This window comes from Leucopleurus acutus (genome assembly GCF_964270905.1).
Source record: "Leucopleurus acutus genome assembly, chromosome: 7".
Taxonomy (NCBI): domain Eukaryota; kingdom Metazoa; phylum Chordata; class Mammalia; order Artiodactyla; family Delphinidae; genus Leucopleurus; species Leucopleurus acutus.
The window spans coordinates 79,996,832-80,015,549 of NC_139150.1; the positions used below are offsets into that span (position 1 = coordinate 79,996,832).

Sequence of the window (18,718 nt, forward strand, 5' to 3'; positions counted from 1 at the left end):
GGTTATCTATGATCATGTAATTATCTCACCCTATGCATTGTGTTTAAGTTTCAGGTTTCAGGGGGCAAAACCGTTGAGAACTTTTTTTTTTTTGGCCGCACCGAGCGGCATGTGGAATCTTAGTTCCCTACCAGGGATCGAACCATGCCCCTTGCAGTGGAAGCACAGTCTTAAATAACTACTGTACCGCCAGGGAAGTCCCAGAGAACTTTTTCTTTAATTTACTATTGTAGAAGAAATGAGGAATACGTTTTTATATAAATGTTGGTTGCAATTCGCCTTTAAGGAAGGTCTCTGAAGTTTACTGTGAATCATTATGACACTGAACAATTCATTGCTTCTCTTCCTAAAAACCACTTTAAAATAATATAATTTGTATAAACAATATAATTTATCTAAACGATAAATTTGTAAGTGCCAGAGACAATAATTAAACAAAGGGTTTATTGTGTGCTACAGGAAAGGAACTAACAGGATTTTTTTAGGACTAAAAAAGTTCTTATCTTCTCCCTGGGTGTCAGGAGCTGGAGGATAGTTCAATCAAGGCAAATGCATCTGTCTTGGAGACTTTTCTTGAACCTTCAAAATCTAGCTAACAAGCACTTTACTGCTAAGTTGACTTCTATTATTAAGTGGGAAAAATGTATTTCTGTTATCATAATTTTCTTTCTTTCTAAAGATTTATGTGTTTTTCTAACAACCCAGTTGACATAATCTGAAAATAACACATTTTCAAGGCACAGATAATTTCCATGCTCTGTAATCCATCACAGGGCATTAAACTTAGAGAACAATTTCCTTCATTTAAAAAAATTCACATATCCCTGAATAGAAAAACAGAAAACGAGAAGTCAAGCCTCTTACAAATATAGATATGTTTTAGGATGAAGTCAGGGATATCCAATATTACAACTATTATTTAATATTGCCTTGAATATTTTGGCAAATGGGAGTGGGAAGAAGGCAATAAAAAGCAACAAGTATAACTATCAGAAAGAAGAAAGAATTATCACATGATACTCTATCTAGAAACTTTGGGAAATCAATCAGAACTAATTAGAACTAATCAGACTATTCACTAAGGGGCTAGTTATGAAACAAATTACTAACTTTCCTTTATATTAGCAATAGACCAAAAATGTGATGAAAAATATAAATCGCACGCCAAGTGCAACAGGATCTCATTATACATAAAGAATAACCACTAGGAATAAACTTAAGAAGAAATGTGGAGGATATAGATTGAAAGAAAATTACAAAACTATGCTGTAAGTCATAAAGGAAGATTTGAATCAAATTGTTTCCAGGGAAGTGCAAGAACCGTAAGACCGAAGTCCACCCAGGCCCACTGAGACCCCATTCAAGACCAAAACCAGTGACTTAGTGACACCCAAACCTAGAAAACTAGGCTTCCTGCAGGATTCGCATCAGTCATTGGACAATGGGGAAGACACTATGTCAAAGGCATCACCAGGTTCATCTGTCACCATGTTTTAGTGGTAATGAGATTTCACATACACAAAAATACAAGCAAGTGGAGTTGGACTATCTCCATGGATTGCCAGGTTTCCTGGGGTAGGACTGTGTTACTCTATATTAGCAAAAGTAATGCTTGCCACTGTAAAGAAAGATAAGCCCATTTTCTCAATAGCCAAACAAAATGAAAACTACTTTCTTGCTTATTTAGAAGTCCAATCAGCCTGGGATAAGGAAAAAGGAGAGAAGCCAGGTTGATGAAGGTCCTTGCCATCTTCAACACATGAATTTTCGGGTTGCCCTGAACATCAAAGTCCCACCAGCAGATGGGAGAAAATGGAGAAGAATATTGTTTATGAGCCAGCTCTGAATGAGGTGCCCTTCACTTCTGCTCATATTCTGTAGCTACAACTCAGTCTCATAGCCAACCTAACTGCAAGGGAGCCCAGGAAGGGGGCTCGCACTGCTTCCCCACCCCAATTAAAAGAACAGACAATTGGGTTTATTCCATAGGCAAAGAAAGAGCTGCCCAATTGCTGATATCTTCTTCATATAACTGGAGCTTCCCCTTTAAACAGTTAATTTTTTAATTTTACACATATTGATGCATAACAATTTTTGTTTCAACAGAGGGGGCAATAATGAAACTTTTCCTATGGCTCAGGAGCTTGATGATGTATATCAGCTCTCCTCCTGGGACTGTGGTCAGGAACTCTTGAGGAATTACTGATACTTTCCCTCTATACTAAAATGCTCTAGATCACTATCTTTTTTTTTTTAAAGCCTTGGGTCATTTGAAATGTCTTTTCTGAATCCTTCCTCCGAACAGAATGGCACCTGTCACTTCTTGCTGCTGTCATCACACAGGTTTCTAGCAGTTCATTTCCCCTCTAATGTCCTACTTCTACTAAGGATTTATAAGGTAAAAATAAATTGAGTGTGAAGTAAAAGCAAAAAGTTGGCTCAGACTGAGGCCCACGCCTGAGTAAAGATTGTGAATTTCTATCACCCAGACCTGCTAGCCTTGACTTTTGTTATCCAATATCTTTTTGAAATTTTTTCTTCCAAGTTTTTACTGCTTTTAGCAGTTACAAAAAACCAAGTATGTTGGTTTAGGATATGATCCTAGAAAACAAAATTATGCCTCAAAGAGAATCACTTTACAAATAGTTCTAACTGTGAAGAAAACTAAATAATAAAAAATAACAAAACTAGAATAGTAACTAACAAGCAGAGAGGTCTGCAATATATTGTTAGGTAGGAAAAAAAACAAGCTGCAAAACAGCATTTAGAGTGTAACCCTATTTTTGTTAAAAAAAAAAGGCGTATTTTTGTACAAGCATAGAAAAACCTTAAGGAATGTGGAGTCATTTTCTCTAAGGTGTGGGATTGGTGACAAATTTTACTTACAATGCCATTTATTTATGTGTTTTATATTTTATAAGAAGCAGATTTTTTGTAAGCATAAAAAACAGTAAAGATGTTAAAATTCACACTGTCTTCTCAGAGTATAAGCTCCTGGAAGTCATGGATGACAGATAAGCACTCCTCTATATACTGCCTACTGCCACAAATAAGGGGATTCTTAATAAACACTAATATAAACACTGATCTTTATAGACTAAAAATACAAACTAGAGTCTTGAGCTCAGAGTCGATCTCATAGACCAGGCAGGCTCCAGGAAAGTGCTGATGACTTTCCCCTTGGAACACTTCTGCCTGGAAACCTGCTGGAGACCATATTAAGCAGAGTTTCAAGAGCCCATCAAAGGAGCTTATGCTAACCAGAGCCACACTCTAACCTATACTAGAATCATGATGAAAATGTACTCAGCTGGGAAAAAAACTCTGGATAACTACACTGTGTTATAAAGGTTTTCCAGAATCTACTTCACAAAACATTGATCATTTAGTGTGTGAAACCAACATGCACATAGTAGGCTTTTGCCTCTTGGTGTATACTGAGGGGATCCCACAAGACACCTTCTGCCCAGCACTTTCTCTCTACCCTGCATGAAACTCTATAAGACATTCACAAGAATTAAGGCATGAACTCCAGAATACTCCAGTTTAAATGAAAATACATTTGCTAGGAAAGTAATGTATCAGTAAGCTATTGCCCCCAGAATGCTGCTTAACAGATTGACCCCAAACCAAGGGGCATGCACCAAGAAGCATTTGTTCTCATGTTCATAAATCTTCAGGTGTGATGGGACAGCTCAGCCTCATGCCGTGGGTGTGTGTGTTCGTTGAGGCAGCTATGCTCCACATGCCATGATTCTTCTGGGAATAGTTTTCATACTTAGTCTTAAAAGGAGGACACTAAGGAAATAGGACAGGAGGAAGGGGGGAAATGGGGTCTAAAAATACGTAGCACTCTAGACATTGCCTATGAGGGAGGAAAGGCTGGGGGAGGTGTCACAGGAGAGGTTTCTGGAAGAGAACATAATAAAACAGAACACCCTCATGAATGAAATTCACTGATGAAAATTCAGAAATGAAGAAAAACAAGATAAGACAGCAGGAAGACATAGATATATGAGTGTAAAAGAAAATGACAGAGAAAGACAAGTTTTAAGAAACCTGTACATAGAAGTAAAACTGTTCAAGCACAATGTGTTTCTCCATTTGAAACTAGCATTTCTTTTTTTTCTTTTTTTCCGTTACGCGGGCCTCTCACTGCTGTGGCCTCTCCTGTTGCGGGGCACAGGCTCCGGACACACAGGCTCAGCGGCCATGGCTCATGGGCCCCGCCACTCCGCGGCATGTGGGATCTTCCCGGACCGGGGCACGAACCCGTGTCCCCTGCATCGGCAGGCAGACTCTCAACCACTGCGCCACCAGGGAAGCCCTGAAACTAGCATTTCTTGTATGGCCATCCCTGATTCATAATCTGAAAGAGGTTGCAAACCGCTATGAGAATATCTCTGTAAGAATCCTTTCTACAAGAAAAACAAGTGTGCAAGTGTGTATGTGTATGTGTGTACAGGTTTTTTTAAATATAATTTTATTATTTTTTATACAGCAGGTTCTCAATAGTTATCTATTTTATACATATTAGTGTATACATGTCAATCCCAATCTCCCAATTCATCCCACCAACACCACCACACCCCGGCTCACCACATCAGTGTGCATATGTTTGTTCTCTACATCTGTGTCTCTATTTCTGCCTTGCAAGTGGGTTCATCTGTACCATTTTTCTAGATTCCACATATATGCGTTAATATACGATATTTGTTTTTCTCTTTCTGACTTACTTCACTCTGTATGACAGTCTCTAGGTCCATCCACATCTCTACAAATGACCCAATTTCATTCCTTTGTAGGGCTGAGTAATACTCCATTGTATATATGTAACACATCTTTATCCATTGGTCTGTTGATGGGCATTTAAGTTGCTTCCATGACCTGGCTATTGTAAATAGTGCTGCAATGAACATTGGGGTGCATTTGCCTTTTTGAATTATGGTTTTCTCTGGGTATATGCCTAGTAGTGGGATTGCTGGGTCATATGGTAATTCTATATTTAGTTTTTTAAGGAACCTCCATACTGTTCTCCATAGTGGCTGTACCAATTCACATTCCCACAAACAGTGCAAGAGGGTTCCCTTTTCTCCATACCCTCTAAAGCAGTTGTTGTTTGTAATTTTCTGATGATGCCCATTCTAACTGGTGTGAGTTTTGATTTGCATTTCTCTAATAATTAGTGATGTTGAGCAGCTTTTCATGTGCTTCTTGGCCATCTGTATGTCTTCTTTGCAGAAATGTCTATTTAGGTCTTCTGCCCATTATTTCATTGAGTTGTTTGTTTTTTTGATATTGAGCTGCATGAGCTGTTTATATATTTTGGAGATTAATCTTTTTTAACATCTTTATTGGAGTATAATTGCTAATCTATTTAACATCTTTATTGGAGTATAATTGCTTTACAATGGTGTGTTAGTTTCTATAGTGTTAGTTTATAATAAAGTGAATCAGCTATACATATACATATAACCCCATATCTCCTCCCTCTTGCATTTCCCTCCCATCCTCCCTATCCCACCCCTCTAGGTAGTCACAAAACACCGAGCTGATCTCCCTGTGCTATGCGGCTGCTTCCCACTAGCTACCTATTTTACATTTGGTAGTGTATATATGTCCATGCCACTCACTTCGTCCCCGCTTACCCTTCCCCTCCCCGTGTCCTCAAGTCCATTCTCTATGTCTGTGTCTTTATTCCTGTCCTGCCCCTGGTTCTTCAGAACCAATTTTTTTTTATATACATGTGTTAGCATATGGTGTTTGTTTTTCTCTTTCTAACTTACTTCACTCTGTATGACTGACTCTAGGTCCAACCACCTCACTACAAATAACTCAATTTCGTTTCTTTTTATAGCTGAGAAATGTTCTGCTGTATATATGTGCCACAACTTTATTCATTCATCTGTCAATGGACACTTAGGTTGCTTCCATGCCCTGCCTATTGTAAACAGAGCTGCAATGAACATTTCAGTACACGACTCTTTTTGAATTATGGTTTTCTCAGGGTATATGCCCAGTAGTGGGATTGTTGGGTCATATGGTAGTTCTATTTTTAGTGTTTTAAGGAACTTCCATAATGTTCTCCATAGTGGTTCTATCAGTTTATATTCCCACCAACAGTGCAAGAGGGTTCCCTTTTCTCCACACCCTCTCCAGCATTTATTGTTTGTAGATTTTTTGATGATGGCCATTCTGACTGGTGTGAGGTGATAACTCACTGTAGTCTTGATTTGCATTTCTCTAATGATTAGTGACGTTGAGCATCCTTTCATGTGTTTGTTGGCAATCTGTATATCTTCTTTGGAGAAATGTCTATTTAGGTCTTCTGCCCATTTTTGGATTGGGTTTTTTGTTTCCTTGATATTGAGTTGCACGAGCTGCTTGTAAATTTTGGAGATTAATCCTTTGTCAGTTGCTTCATTTGCAAATATTTTCTCCCATTCTGAGGGTTGTCTTTTCCTCTTGTTTATGTTTTCCTTTGCTGTGCAAAAGCTTTTAAGTTTCATTAGGTCCCATTTGTTTATTTTTGTTTTTATTTCCATTTCTCTAGGAGGTGGGTCAAAAAGGATTTTGCTGTGATTTATGTCATAGAGTGTTCTGCCTATGTTTTCCTCTAAGAGTTTTATAGTGTCTGGCCATAAATTTTGGTCTTTAATCCATTTTGATTATATTTTTGTGTATGGTGTTAGGGAGTGTTCTAATTTCATTCTTTTACATGTAGCCATCCAGTTTTCCCAGCACCACTTATTGAAGAAACTCTCTTTTCTCCATTGTATATTCTTGCCTCCTTTATCAAAAATAAGGTGGCCATAGGTGCGTGGGTTTATCTCTGGGGTTTCTATCCTGTTCCATTGATCTATCTTTCTTTTTTTGTGCCAGTACCATATTGTCTTCATTACTGTAGCTTTGTAGTATAGTCTGAAGTCAGGAAGTCTGATTCCTCCAGCTCCGTTTTTTTCCCTCAAGATTGCTTTGGCTATTTGGGGTCTTTTGTGTCTCCATACAAATTTAAGATTTTTTCTTCTAGTTCTGTAAAAAATGCCATTGGTAATTTGATAGGGATTGCATTGAAACTGTAGATTGCTTTGTGTAGTATAGTCATTATCACAATATTGATTCTTCCAATCCAAGAACATGGTATATCTCTACATCTGTTTCTGTCATCTTTGATTTCTTTCATCAGTGTCTTACAGTTTTCTGAGTACAGATCTTTTACCTCCTTAGGTAGGTTTATTCCTAGGTATTTTATTCTTTTTGTTGCAATGGTGAATGGGATTGTTTCCTTAATTTCATTTTCTGATCTTCCGTTGTTAGCGTATAGGAATGCAAGGTATTTCTGTGCATTAATTTTGTATCCTGCAACTTTACCAAATACATTGATGAGCTCTGCTAGTTTTCTGGTGGCATCTTTAGGATTATCTATGTATAGAACTACGTCATCTGCAAACAGTGACTGTTTTACTTCTTCTCTTCCAATTTGTATTCCTTTCATTTCTTTTTCTTCTCTGATTGCCATGGCTAGGACTTCCAAAACTATGTTGAATAATAGTGGCAAGGGTGGACATCCTTGTCTTCTTTCCTAGTTTAGAGGAAATGCTTTCAGTTTTTTGCCATTGAGAGTGATGTTTGCTGTGGGTTTGTTGAATATGGGCTTTATTATGTTGAGGTAGGTTCCCTCTATGCCCACTTTCTGGAGAGTTTTTATCATAAATGCATGTTGAATTTTGTCAAAAGATTTTTCTGCATCTATCGAGATGATCATATGGTTTTTATTCTTCAGTTTGTTAATATGGTGTATCACATTGATTGATTTGCATATACTGAAGAATCCTTGCATCCCTTGGATAAATCCCACTTGATCATGGTGTATGATCCTTTTAATGTGTTGTTGGATTCTGTTTGCTAGTACTTTGTTGAGGATTTTTGCATCTATATTCATCAATGATATTGGTCTGTAATTTTCTTTTTTTGTAGTATGTTTGTCTGGATTTTGTATCAGGGTGATGGTGGCCTCGTAGAATGAGTTTGGGAGTGTTCCTTCCTCTGCAATTTTTTGGAAGAGTCTGAGAAGGATAGCTGTTAGCTCTTCTCTAAATGTTTGATAGAATTCCCCTGTGAAGCCGTCTGGTCCTGGAGTTTTGTTTGTTGGAAGATTTTTAATCACAGTTTCAATTTCATTACTTGTGATTGGTCTGCTCATATTTTCTATTTCTTCCTGCTTCAGTCTTGGAAGGTTATACCATTTTAAGAATTTGTCCATTTCTTCCAAGTTGCCCATTTTATTGGCACAGAGTTGCTTGTACTACTCTCTTATGATGCTTTGTATTTCTGCAGTGTCCATTGTAACTTATTTTTCATTTCTAATTTTATTGATTTGAGTCCTGTCCCTCTTTTTCTTGATGAGTCTGGCTAAAGGTTTATTAATTTTGTTTATCTTCTCAAAGAACCAGCTTTTCATTGTATTGATCTTTGCTATTGTTTTCTTTGTTTATATTTCATTTATTTCTGCTCTGATCTTTATGATTTCTTTCCTTCTACTAACTTCAGGTTTTCTTTGTTCTTCTTTCTGTAGTTCCTTTAAATGTAAAGTTAGATTCTTTATTTAAGATTTTTCTTGTTTCTTGAGGTAGGGTTGTATTGCTATAAATTTCCCCCTTGAACTGCTTTTGCTTATCCCATAGGTTTTGGATCGTAGTGTTTTTGTTGTCATTTGTCTCTAGGTATTTTTTGATTTCCTCTTTGATTTCTTCAGTGATCTCTTAGTTGTTTAGTAATGTATTGTTTAGCCTCCATGTGTTTGTGTTTTTTACATTTTTTCCCTGTAACTGATTTCTAATCCTATAGCATTGTTGTCGGAAAAGATGTCTGATATGATTTCAATTTTCTTAAATTAACGGAGGCTTGATTTGTGACCCAGGATGTGATCTATCCTGAAGAATGTTCCATGTGCACTTGAGAAGAAAGTGTAATCTGCTGTTTTCAGATGAAATGTCCTATAAATATCAATTAAATCTATCTGGTCTATTGTGTCATTTAAAGCTTGTGTTTCCTTATTAAGTTTCTGTCTGGATGATCTGTCCATTGGTGTAAGGGAGGTGTTAAAGCCCCCTATCATTACTGTGTTACTGTGAATTTCCTCTTTTATAGCTGTTAGCATTTGCCTTATGTATTGAAGTGCTCCTATGTTGGGTGCATATATATTTACAACTGTTATACCTTCTTCCTGATCATTATGTGGTGTCCTTCCTTGTCTCTTTTAACATTCTTTATTTTAAAGTCTATTTTATCTGATATGAGTATTGCTACTCCAGCTTACTTTTGATTTCCATTTGCATGGAATATCTTTTTCCATCCCCTCACTTTCAGTCTGTATGTGTCCCTAGGTCTGAAGTGGACCTCTGGTAGACAGCATATATATGGGTCTTGTTTTTGTATCCATTCAGTGAGCCTGTGTCTTTTGGTTGGAGCATTTAATCCATTCACATTTAAGGTAATTATCGATATGTATGTTCTTATGACCATTTTCTTAACTGTTTTGGGTTTGTTTTTGTAGGTCCTTTTCTTCTCTTGTGTTTCCCACTTAGAGAAGTTCCTTTAGCATTTGTTGTAGAGCTGGTTTGGCGGTGTTGAATTCTCTTAGCTTTTGCTTGTTTGTAAAGCTTTTGATTTCTCCATCGCATCTGAATGAGATCCTTGCCAGACAGAGTATCTTGGTTGTAGGTTCTTCCCTTTCATCACTTTAAATATATCATGCCACTCATGCCACTCCCTTCTGGCTTGTAGAGTTTCTGCTGAGAAATCAGCTGTTAACATTATGGGAGTTCCCTTGTATGTTATTTGTCATTTTTCCCTTGTTGCTCTTAATAATTTTTGCCTTTACTTTTTGTTAATTTGATTACTATGTTTCTCGGCATGTTTCTCCTTGGGTTTATCCTGCCTGTGACTCTCTACGCTTCCTAGACTTGAGTGGCTATTTCCTTTCCCATGTCAGGGAAATTTTCGATTATAATCTCTTCAAATATTTTCTCGGTCCTTTCTCTCTCTCTTATCCTTCTGGGACCCCTATAATGCAAATGTTGGTGCATTTAATGTTGTCCCAGAGGTCTCTTAGGCTGTTTTCATTTCTTTTCATTGTTTTTTCTTTATTATGTTCCGCAGCAGTGAATGCCACCATTCTGTCTTCCAGGTCACTTATCTGTTCTTCTGCCTCAGTTATTCTGCTATTGATTCCTTCTAGTGTATTTTTCATTTCAGTTATTGTATTGTTCAACTCTGTTTGTTATTTAATTCTTATAGGCGTTTGTTCTTTAATTCTTCTAGGTCTTTGTTAAACATTTCTTGCATCTTCTTGATCATTGCCTCCATTCTTTTTCCAAGGTCCTGGATCATAATCATTATTCAGAATTCTTTTTCTGGAAGGCTGCCTATCTCCACTTCATTTAACTGTTTCTCTGGGGTTTATCTTGTTCCTTGACCTGGTACATAGTCTTCTGACTTTTCATTTTGTCTATCTTTCTGTGAATGTGATTTTCATTCCACAGGCTGCAGGATTGTAGTTATTCTTGCTTCTGCTTTCTGCCCTCTAGTGGATGAGGCTATCTAAGGGCTTGTGCAATCTTCCTGATGGGAGGGACTAGTGGTGGGTAGAGCTGGGTGTTGCTCTGTTTGGCAGCGATCAGTAAAACTTTAATCCGCTTGTCTGCTGATGGGTGGGACTGAGTTTCCTCCCTGTTGGTTGTTTGGCCTGAGGCGACCCAGCACTGGAGGCTACAGCCTCTTTAGTGAGGCTAATGGCGGACTCCAGGAGGGCTCACGCCAAGGAGTACTTCCCAGAACTTCTGCTGCCGGTGTCCTTGTCCCCACGGTGAGCCACAGCCATGCCCCGCCTCTGCAAGAGACCCTCCAACACTAGCAGGTAGGTCTGGTTCAGTCTCCTATGGGAGACTGAATACACTACTTTGTGTGTGCCCTCCAAGAGTGGAGTCTCTATTTCCCCCAGTCCTGTCGAAGTCCTGCAATCAAATCCTACTAGCCTTCAAAGTCTGATTCTCTGGGAATTCTTCCTCCCGTTGCTAGACCCCCAGGTTGGGAAGCCTGATGTGGGGCTCAGAACCTTCACTCCAGAGGGTAGACTTCTGTGGTATAATTGTTCTCCAGTTTGTGAGTCACCCACCCAGTGGTTACGGGATTTGATTTTATTGTGACTGCGCCCCTCTTACCATCTCATTGCAGCTTCTCCTTTGTCTTTGGATGTGGGGTATCTTTTTTGGTGAGTTCCAGTGTCTTCCTGCTGATGACTGTTCAGCAGTTAGCTGTGATTCCAGTGCTCTCACAAGGGGGAATGAGTGCATGTCCTTCTACTGTGCCATCTTGAACCAGTCTCTAAGTGGCAAGATGTACAGTTTTTCTTAAACAGAGCAGATCAGAAACTTCCTAGAATTTGAGCCTTGAATATAAGGATACAAGACTGAAAACAGTACAAGCTCACTCACCATTCTGGTTGCCCTGAGGAGGCTATGTCATGATTACTGCTTCCCATTCTTAGAGTTGCTCCATATTCCTGACCCCCCTGAAGGACCCCTCTTCCACATTTCCTTCAACTCTGTGAACCATCCTTTAATCCTATCAATAAATATATTTTTTGCTTAGATTAGTTTTAAATTGATTTCAAATTTTAAATCAAATAATTGAAATCAAAGAATTGTACCAGGTACTGGTCCCTTTCCTGTGTTTATCCTCAAAGGAGACGAGAGAGAAGGACAGAGAGCTAAAGATGCCTTGAAGCAAATAGCAAGGAATGCCATCACTCAGGAATCTAGTATCCAAAATCATTTCATGAAAATCACTATTACTATGGCAACTCTTCAATGTGCATTCAGTGACTTTATAATATATTAGCACTTTGATGTAAATCAAACTGTATTGGCTTATTCGGCCTTGACTCCTTTTTACATATAGATTGTTTTATCTCATAAAATTCATCAGAGCTAATAGAGTAAATTTACTTTTTCCTCTAAAATTCCTATTGAAATCACACTATAAAGGAAAGCCTTCCATGTTTTATCTTCCACCACCACCAGCATTCTATAAACATACACACACACTCATAATATCCACTAGAGCCCCAGCTCCTGTCATCAGAATCTGTTCTGATGATCCAATATGGTTAACATGGTTAATATGCCTCCCATTAAATGATAAATTAAAAACCATCAAAGTCAAAAGCCTAATGAGATTTTTTAATAAAATCTGACTAGTTGGAGAGAAGGTTCATCTGGAAGAGTAACTGTATAAGAGCCAATAAAATGTTGGGTATTTTTGGCTGTGCCACCAGGCACGTGGGATCTTAGTTCCCCAACCAGGGATTGAACTTGCTTAACAACTGGACTGCCAGGGGAGTCCCTTTTGTTTTGGGGGTTTGTTTTGTTTTGTTTTGGGGTTTTGGATTTTTTTTTTAAAGAATCAATAAAATGTTGAAGAAGAACACTGGTCAAACAAGCCATGACCATAGAGAAAGTCAAGGTAAGTGACAGCAAAGTAGTGCATCGAGCCCCAGGAGGGAGAGCCCTAGGGAGAGGTATGCCTATTTCTCATCATTCTGAGACAAACACGAGCACTTCCATATTATCTGCACCCAGAACAAGTTCAGACAAACTTTGAGTACCAAACTGTTTCCAAGGCCATATGGCCATATGGGACCACTGAGCATCATGTAAAACTCATTCATGTGCTACATGACTCTGAGATTCAACGTCTCACTAATTCAGAGAAGAGCCTCAGTCAAAGAAAATAAGTAAAAGAGGAAATAAAGGAAGAGGTGAATCCACATATACTGGGGTCAAGTGATGTTTTCACATCTTCAGAGAACTTAGAGAAAGTTTTTAAATCCAGCAGTAAAGAGAAATAGATTCTACACAGACACTGGGTCCAAAGGATCAGAAAGAGGACGTGTAAAGAACAAGCCTTAACCTCAAGCCACAATCCTTCCAACCTCAGCAAGACCTAGGAGGGGTAATGATGGGCAACAAAGAATGGGGGAGTGATGAGTAGGGAAGGGACAAAGATTCCATGGTTAAGGAAATAAAGCTGGATACTGTGTCAGTTTGCCTCAGCTTCACAGAAGCCTCATACAAGCTTGGCTAGATGAAATGGTAGTAGGGAAGAGAACAGAGGAGAAGTAGGGAGGAAAAGGAGAAGAAAAAGAAGGAAGAATAAAGAAATTCTACAAAATAATATTAATGAAAATTGTGGTATGAGTTTAGTAACAAACAGCTCAAGAGTAGTGGAATAGGGAGTCCATAATAGACTCACGTGTGTATTAAAATTTAGCTCACCATAAATGTGGCATTTCAAGATAAGAAATGAAGCCTTGTTTAATAAGTGAGTTGTAGTATTTAGCTAAAAATTGAAAAAATAAACATGGATCCCTACCCACACTATACCATAAAATAAATGCCAATGTAATAAAGACCTAAAGTCAAAAACAAAAGTATAAAAGTACCAAAAGAAAATATGAGAACATATGGATGAGGAAGGCCTACTTATGCAAAATATAAAATTTAGAAACAATGAAGAAAAAAGAAAGAATGCCTGATTTGGCTACATAATTTTAAACCTCTGTATGATGAGAGACACCATAAACAAAGTTAAAAGGTCTAAATTTGTTAAGTATTTGCAAAATAAGTAACAAATATGTCAAGAACAAAAAGAGAGGTAACCCAATTTTTTTCACGTGCAAAGGAACATTGACAGAGACTGTTCAATATCTCCAATTCTCATTCTGTGCTGCTTCTGTAATAATAAAATTTTATTATTTAATTAGGCGTGTAGTTACACAAAATGAAGATTATATTTCACAACCTCCCTAGAGCTTAGTCACCTATGGCATGTGAATGAATGCTGGCCATGGAGTTATAGAGAAGGGTCATGAAGGAGGGTCCAGGAATTTTCTTAAGAAACAGTATGTTTGGGTCCTTGACTCTACATCCTACTGCCCAGAGTGCAGATGCTTCCATCTTAGACCTGAGGTCAAGGTGAGGAGTTGGATTTGAACAGGAAGAGGGATCCCCTTATCCTGTGGAAAGAAGTCAGGAATTGTATGCATGTAGATGAGCGGTAGTGAGGGGGATGGAAAGTGAGCAAGATAATTCTTACTGGCCTCAGTTTTTTGATCAAGTAGGAGAAAACACAGTCAGCTAAGAGTAAGGTAAGTGAGAACTTAAGGACAGTGGTAGTGACATCGAATATTTATTGAAGACAATGAAGGAGGAACCTGACAACAGCCAATCAACAGAATGAAAGGAGAGTGCTGAGAGCCCAACAAGGGTTCAAGGCCATAGATGTGGGGGGGGTGCCAATCTGCAAGGTTTATTGCAAGATCTACTGATATTTTTTTCCAACATTGATTAGCTAATCTGAAGATAGGAGTAAAGGAAGCAAATTGTGGCACTGATCCAGGGTTGGGATACAGTAGAGTGGGATGAGCAGTAGGATAAAAATAAAAGGGGTATTTGTGGGAGAATATTTTAGGTGATCAAACATGAGGGTTCATGGAGAAGAAATAAAGCCCAGGATGGGACCGATAAACTGGGAGGAAGTGGAAAGAGCAAGGGACTGGAAATCTTGATGCTGAAAAACAGAGACAGTAGAAATGAAACTATGAAAAAACTGAGGGCTGGGATCAGGATACTTGAGTTTTACTTGAGTCTTCTAAAATGGAGGTGTTCTAGAAGAAGGCAAGTTCCAGAATATGACCGTGCAATAGACAGGAGAAGTATAGCACAGTGGTTAAAAGCATGGGCTTTGCAGCCAGAGAGAATTTCTGTCATTAGTTTTATTATTTATCTTCACTTAGCCTTGGTTTCTTCATCACACCTAATTAATAAGATTGTTGTGAGGATTAAAATAATTTACTTAAAGAGCTTTGTTCAGTGCCCAACACATACCAAGCTCTCAATAACTGATCATTTTTAAAAAGAGAAAAAACACACAGACACCCTACTATTCTGCCTACTATTAAAGAAGATGCACAACACATTATTGGGTAGAAAAAGGTACTACCTTTAATACTGATGCTAATTTTGCTTATGGGCAGCAAACATTTCCAAACTGTAAGCAAACATCTAATAAAAAAACAGTGAATAGCCTAATCCAGTTACGGGCGCTTCATTTTCCTTGATTGAAAATGTCTTTAAAAATAAGTGCTTGTTGGGGCTTTCCTGGTGGTGCAATGGTTGAGAGTCCGCCTGCCGATGCAGGGGACGCGGGTTCGTGCCCCGGTCCGGGAAGATCCCACATGCCACAGAGTGGCTGGGCCCGTGAGCCATGGCCGCTGAGCCTGCACGTCCGGAGCCTGTGCTCCGCAACGGGAGAGGCCACAACAGTGAGAGGCCCGCGTATTGGGGAAAAAAAAAAAAGTGCTTGTTATGGTGAGCAGTACTTCAGTAGGGTGTGCCTATTACAATTAATTAAGTCAGCAATTACGGCAGAAACTCAGCCCGTTCAACTAAGCCAATATTTTGAAAAGAAGTATTTTTAAATGAAAGAAAAAAGAACCTATTTCCAGATAACAAGTAAAAAATGATCATAAGTAAATAGATAACATAGCCAGTGTGACTGGAGATGGAAGAATTATTCTTGGTAAAGCTGGAGAGGATGTCAGAGTTACCTAATGCAGTCAGCATCTTCAGTATCAGAGAGCTTTCCCTACTCCATATGCCCTTATCACACCTCCCTCACTCTGTAAAATTATTACATGAAGTGTGGGAAACGTATACGTGTATATCAAAGATAGAAAGTAAACCACCTCAGCAGATGCAGTTGGAGAACAAATAGAGCCCCTGGTGTGGGCTAAAGGAATAACTGCAGACTTGTGATCTTTTAGTTATGTTTAAGTGCACATGGTTTGCTCTGTGATATACCCAAATCCTTTTAACTCAAATGGCTTTAGGCCAAACAGCCAAAAGGCAATGCCTGATATTTGGTGCCTAGTACATAGTAGGTATTCAATGAATGTTAAAAGCCATTTGCTTATTTATGCAGCCAACATTTATTGAGTACCTAATATGTGCCAAACATTGTTCTAGACATTAGAAATAGAACAAACACATTTTTTTAATTTTGTTTTTATTTTGGTGTTTTTTTTGCATTATAAATGTAATACACGATTGTTGCACAAAATGAAACAACACAAAGACGTATCAAAATTTTCTTTGTTGTCAAATATGGGATCAACTATTTTAAATGTTCCATGAACATATGGGGGGAGTATATCTTTTCTCTATTCAAAGGATGTGAGTCTTTCTCCTCTATACATGAGTGCACACCTGGGTGCTCACGTGTTCATGCACGCGCACACACACACACACGTTTACTTATTGTAGCATTCAATTCCTTTATATCCCTACTTATTCTTTGCCTCCTGGAGATGTCCAATTTTTTATATACATACTAAAATCTCTCACTATCATTATTTCATATATCCCACCAGTCAATAAAAATTAAGATTAAACAACCATACAACAATGAATTGAGAGGCAAGAGCTAAAGTCCTTTGTTAAGCATCAAATGAATTAGAAAAATATTAAACAAATTCTGTCAATAGAACTGTCTATAGCTAAGTACACTGTGAATTAAGATTTTTTTCTTCAGAAAAATGCTCTTTCTGTTGATGTCAAATTAAATTCCTCAAGCACAAGAACTACATATCAGATCATTTACCTCTTCCCAGTCTGTGAGTCATAATTATTTCCCTTGGCTTATTGTTAATGTGGGCTTTTGTACAGTTGAAAAGGACTGTGCAATTAGTTAATTCTGTTAAAAAGACAAAAATTAGCTTTTTCTCTCAAGAAACAGAAGCCATATGAATACAGTGATGAGAAACTAAAAAGCAATTCAGAAACAATTTTAATTACAGTACAAAGTCCAAAGTATCTGCCTGCCTCGTTCATCTTCAAAGGTCTTTTGCTTTTCATTTTGATAACTCCTCCTCAGATTTTAAAGGAGTAGATAAGGTGAAAAACACAATTATATTATGTGTATAGAGTAGCCCCATCCAGGAAAAAATGAGCCACAGAAGGAGAGAGGATGCCCTGTTGACTGTCCTTGCTATTAGTCACATTGGTTTAAAACCTCACAGGTTTTGTAGGGATAGAATACACAGAAAACAGGAGGAAAGAACCCAGAAGGTGGATACCATGATAACGATAGGTGTTTACAATTATACAAAATGTTTACTTTCCTTAGTCACCACAAATGAGTTGGAGTGTTAATCTGTACCTGGCCAAGTGACTGAAAGTTTATTCTTGAAGTTGACTGTTGCTCCAAACAATTGTGAAGTGAATTCACCTAAAATTGTCATGTGTCAGATTATTTTTCCACTTTAAAAACATAATAGTTTATTAATTAATATAGAAACTACCCTGCTAGCTCCTATCTTTGGAGGAAGAGCTAAATTATTTCCTTTCTCAAAATTCTTTTGAATTAAAAGTGACTTCTTTTGTCAAGAATGTTTACTTGGTCCTAAGATATATTTGGCATCTACCAAAATGAATCTTTTCTTAACCTGCTCACCTAAGCCGGCTGCCACTGAGCAAGGGAGGTGGAAAGGGCAGGAGAGCAGAGAGAACCTGCATGTTGTATAGTTCCTTACATCAGAAAAGAAACCAAGAATTCCAATGAATAGATTAGACCAAATCTACAAGAAAGTTTCCTTAGAAGACAACTATTTGCCATAATCATCATAGTTATTTAGTGACCATATACGAAGTGTTTAACTGTCATTATTTTACAGCAATCCTACAAGGTAGACCTATTGTGTCTCTATTTTACAGGTGAGAAATCTGAGGATCAGAGAAGTTAAACAACTTGCCAGTGTCACACAGCTGCTAAGTGGTAGATCTGGCATTTGAACCCAGCGACTACGATGTGGGTTGTTTTGGTTAACACAAGTGACTAAGAAAAATCAGTACTGGTCATTGAGGATAGAAAAGGTACAGGTATTTTGCCAAGAGGTGATGTTAAAATCACTTTTAGACTGGCGGCCCTGGAGCGCCGAGGATATTATGGGGCCCCTTCCTCACTGCCCAGCGTTTGGTCATCCAAGTCCAGCCCTGGTGGGTTTCCCAGCAAGCTGCACTCACTCCCCGCAGTCCAGCATGATGCCCTGGTCCATCCAGGCGGAGCAGCGGCCAGCAGGTGTAGTCTTCGTTGTCCAGATCTTGCAAAGCCCGGGTCCCTGCGATGAGCAAGCAGCTCCTGCTCTCTGAGAAGACCTCTCTGAGCCCTCCATGACTCATGACTCCAAACCCCAGGGAGGTGCCCACACCACCACCACTACCACCACCCTGGCAACTCCTGCCCCAGGTCGTCCCCAACACCAAACCCTGGCGAGGGGGTGAGGGGACCTCAAAGTCTCCAGCGGGAGCCTGGGGGAGGGCTTGGGGCTTACCCTCCTCTAACCCCAGCCATCTGGGACCCAGGACTCCCTCCTGGTCACGGTCTCCTCCGTTCCCCACCTCCTCTGGCTTGAGCCCCTACGGGCAGCCTCTGGCCTACACCAACAAGCCAAGGATGCCTCAGAGCCCCAGGGGCATTCTCATGGTGAGGATCCTGGCTCGGCTCCTTCCCCCGACTCAGTGCAAAGACGTGGCTCTTGTATCTCAGCCCATCTCCATGGGAGGAGAGGGGAGGGAGGAAGTGGGCAAGAGCTTCACAT

At 38.9% G+C, this 18,718-nt stretch overlaps 1 protein-coding gene across 1 annotated transcript in view; it reads right to left on the reverse strand.

Annotated features, from left to right (window-relative positions):
• Window positions 1–11,553: 11,553 nt before the first annotated feature.
• The window catches only part of APTX (aprataxin), a 39,745-nt gene continuing 32,580 nt past the window's right edge, over window positions 11,554–18,718 (reverse strand). The window contains exon 9 of the mRNA XM_082842573.1: window positions 11,554–11,625. The gene's annotated coding sequence lies outside the window, so the exon portion shown is untranslated. The remainder of the gene's footprint in view (window positions 11,626–18,718) is intronic.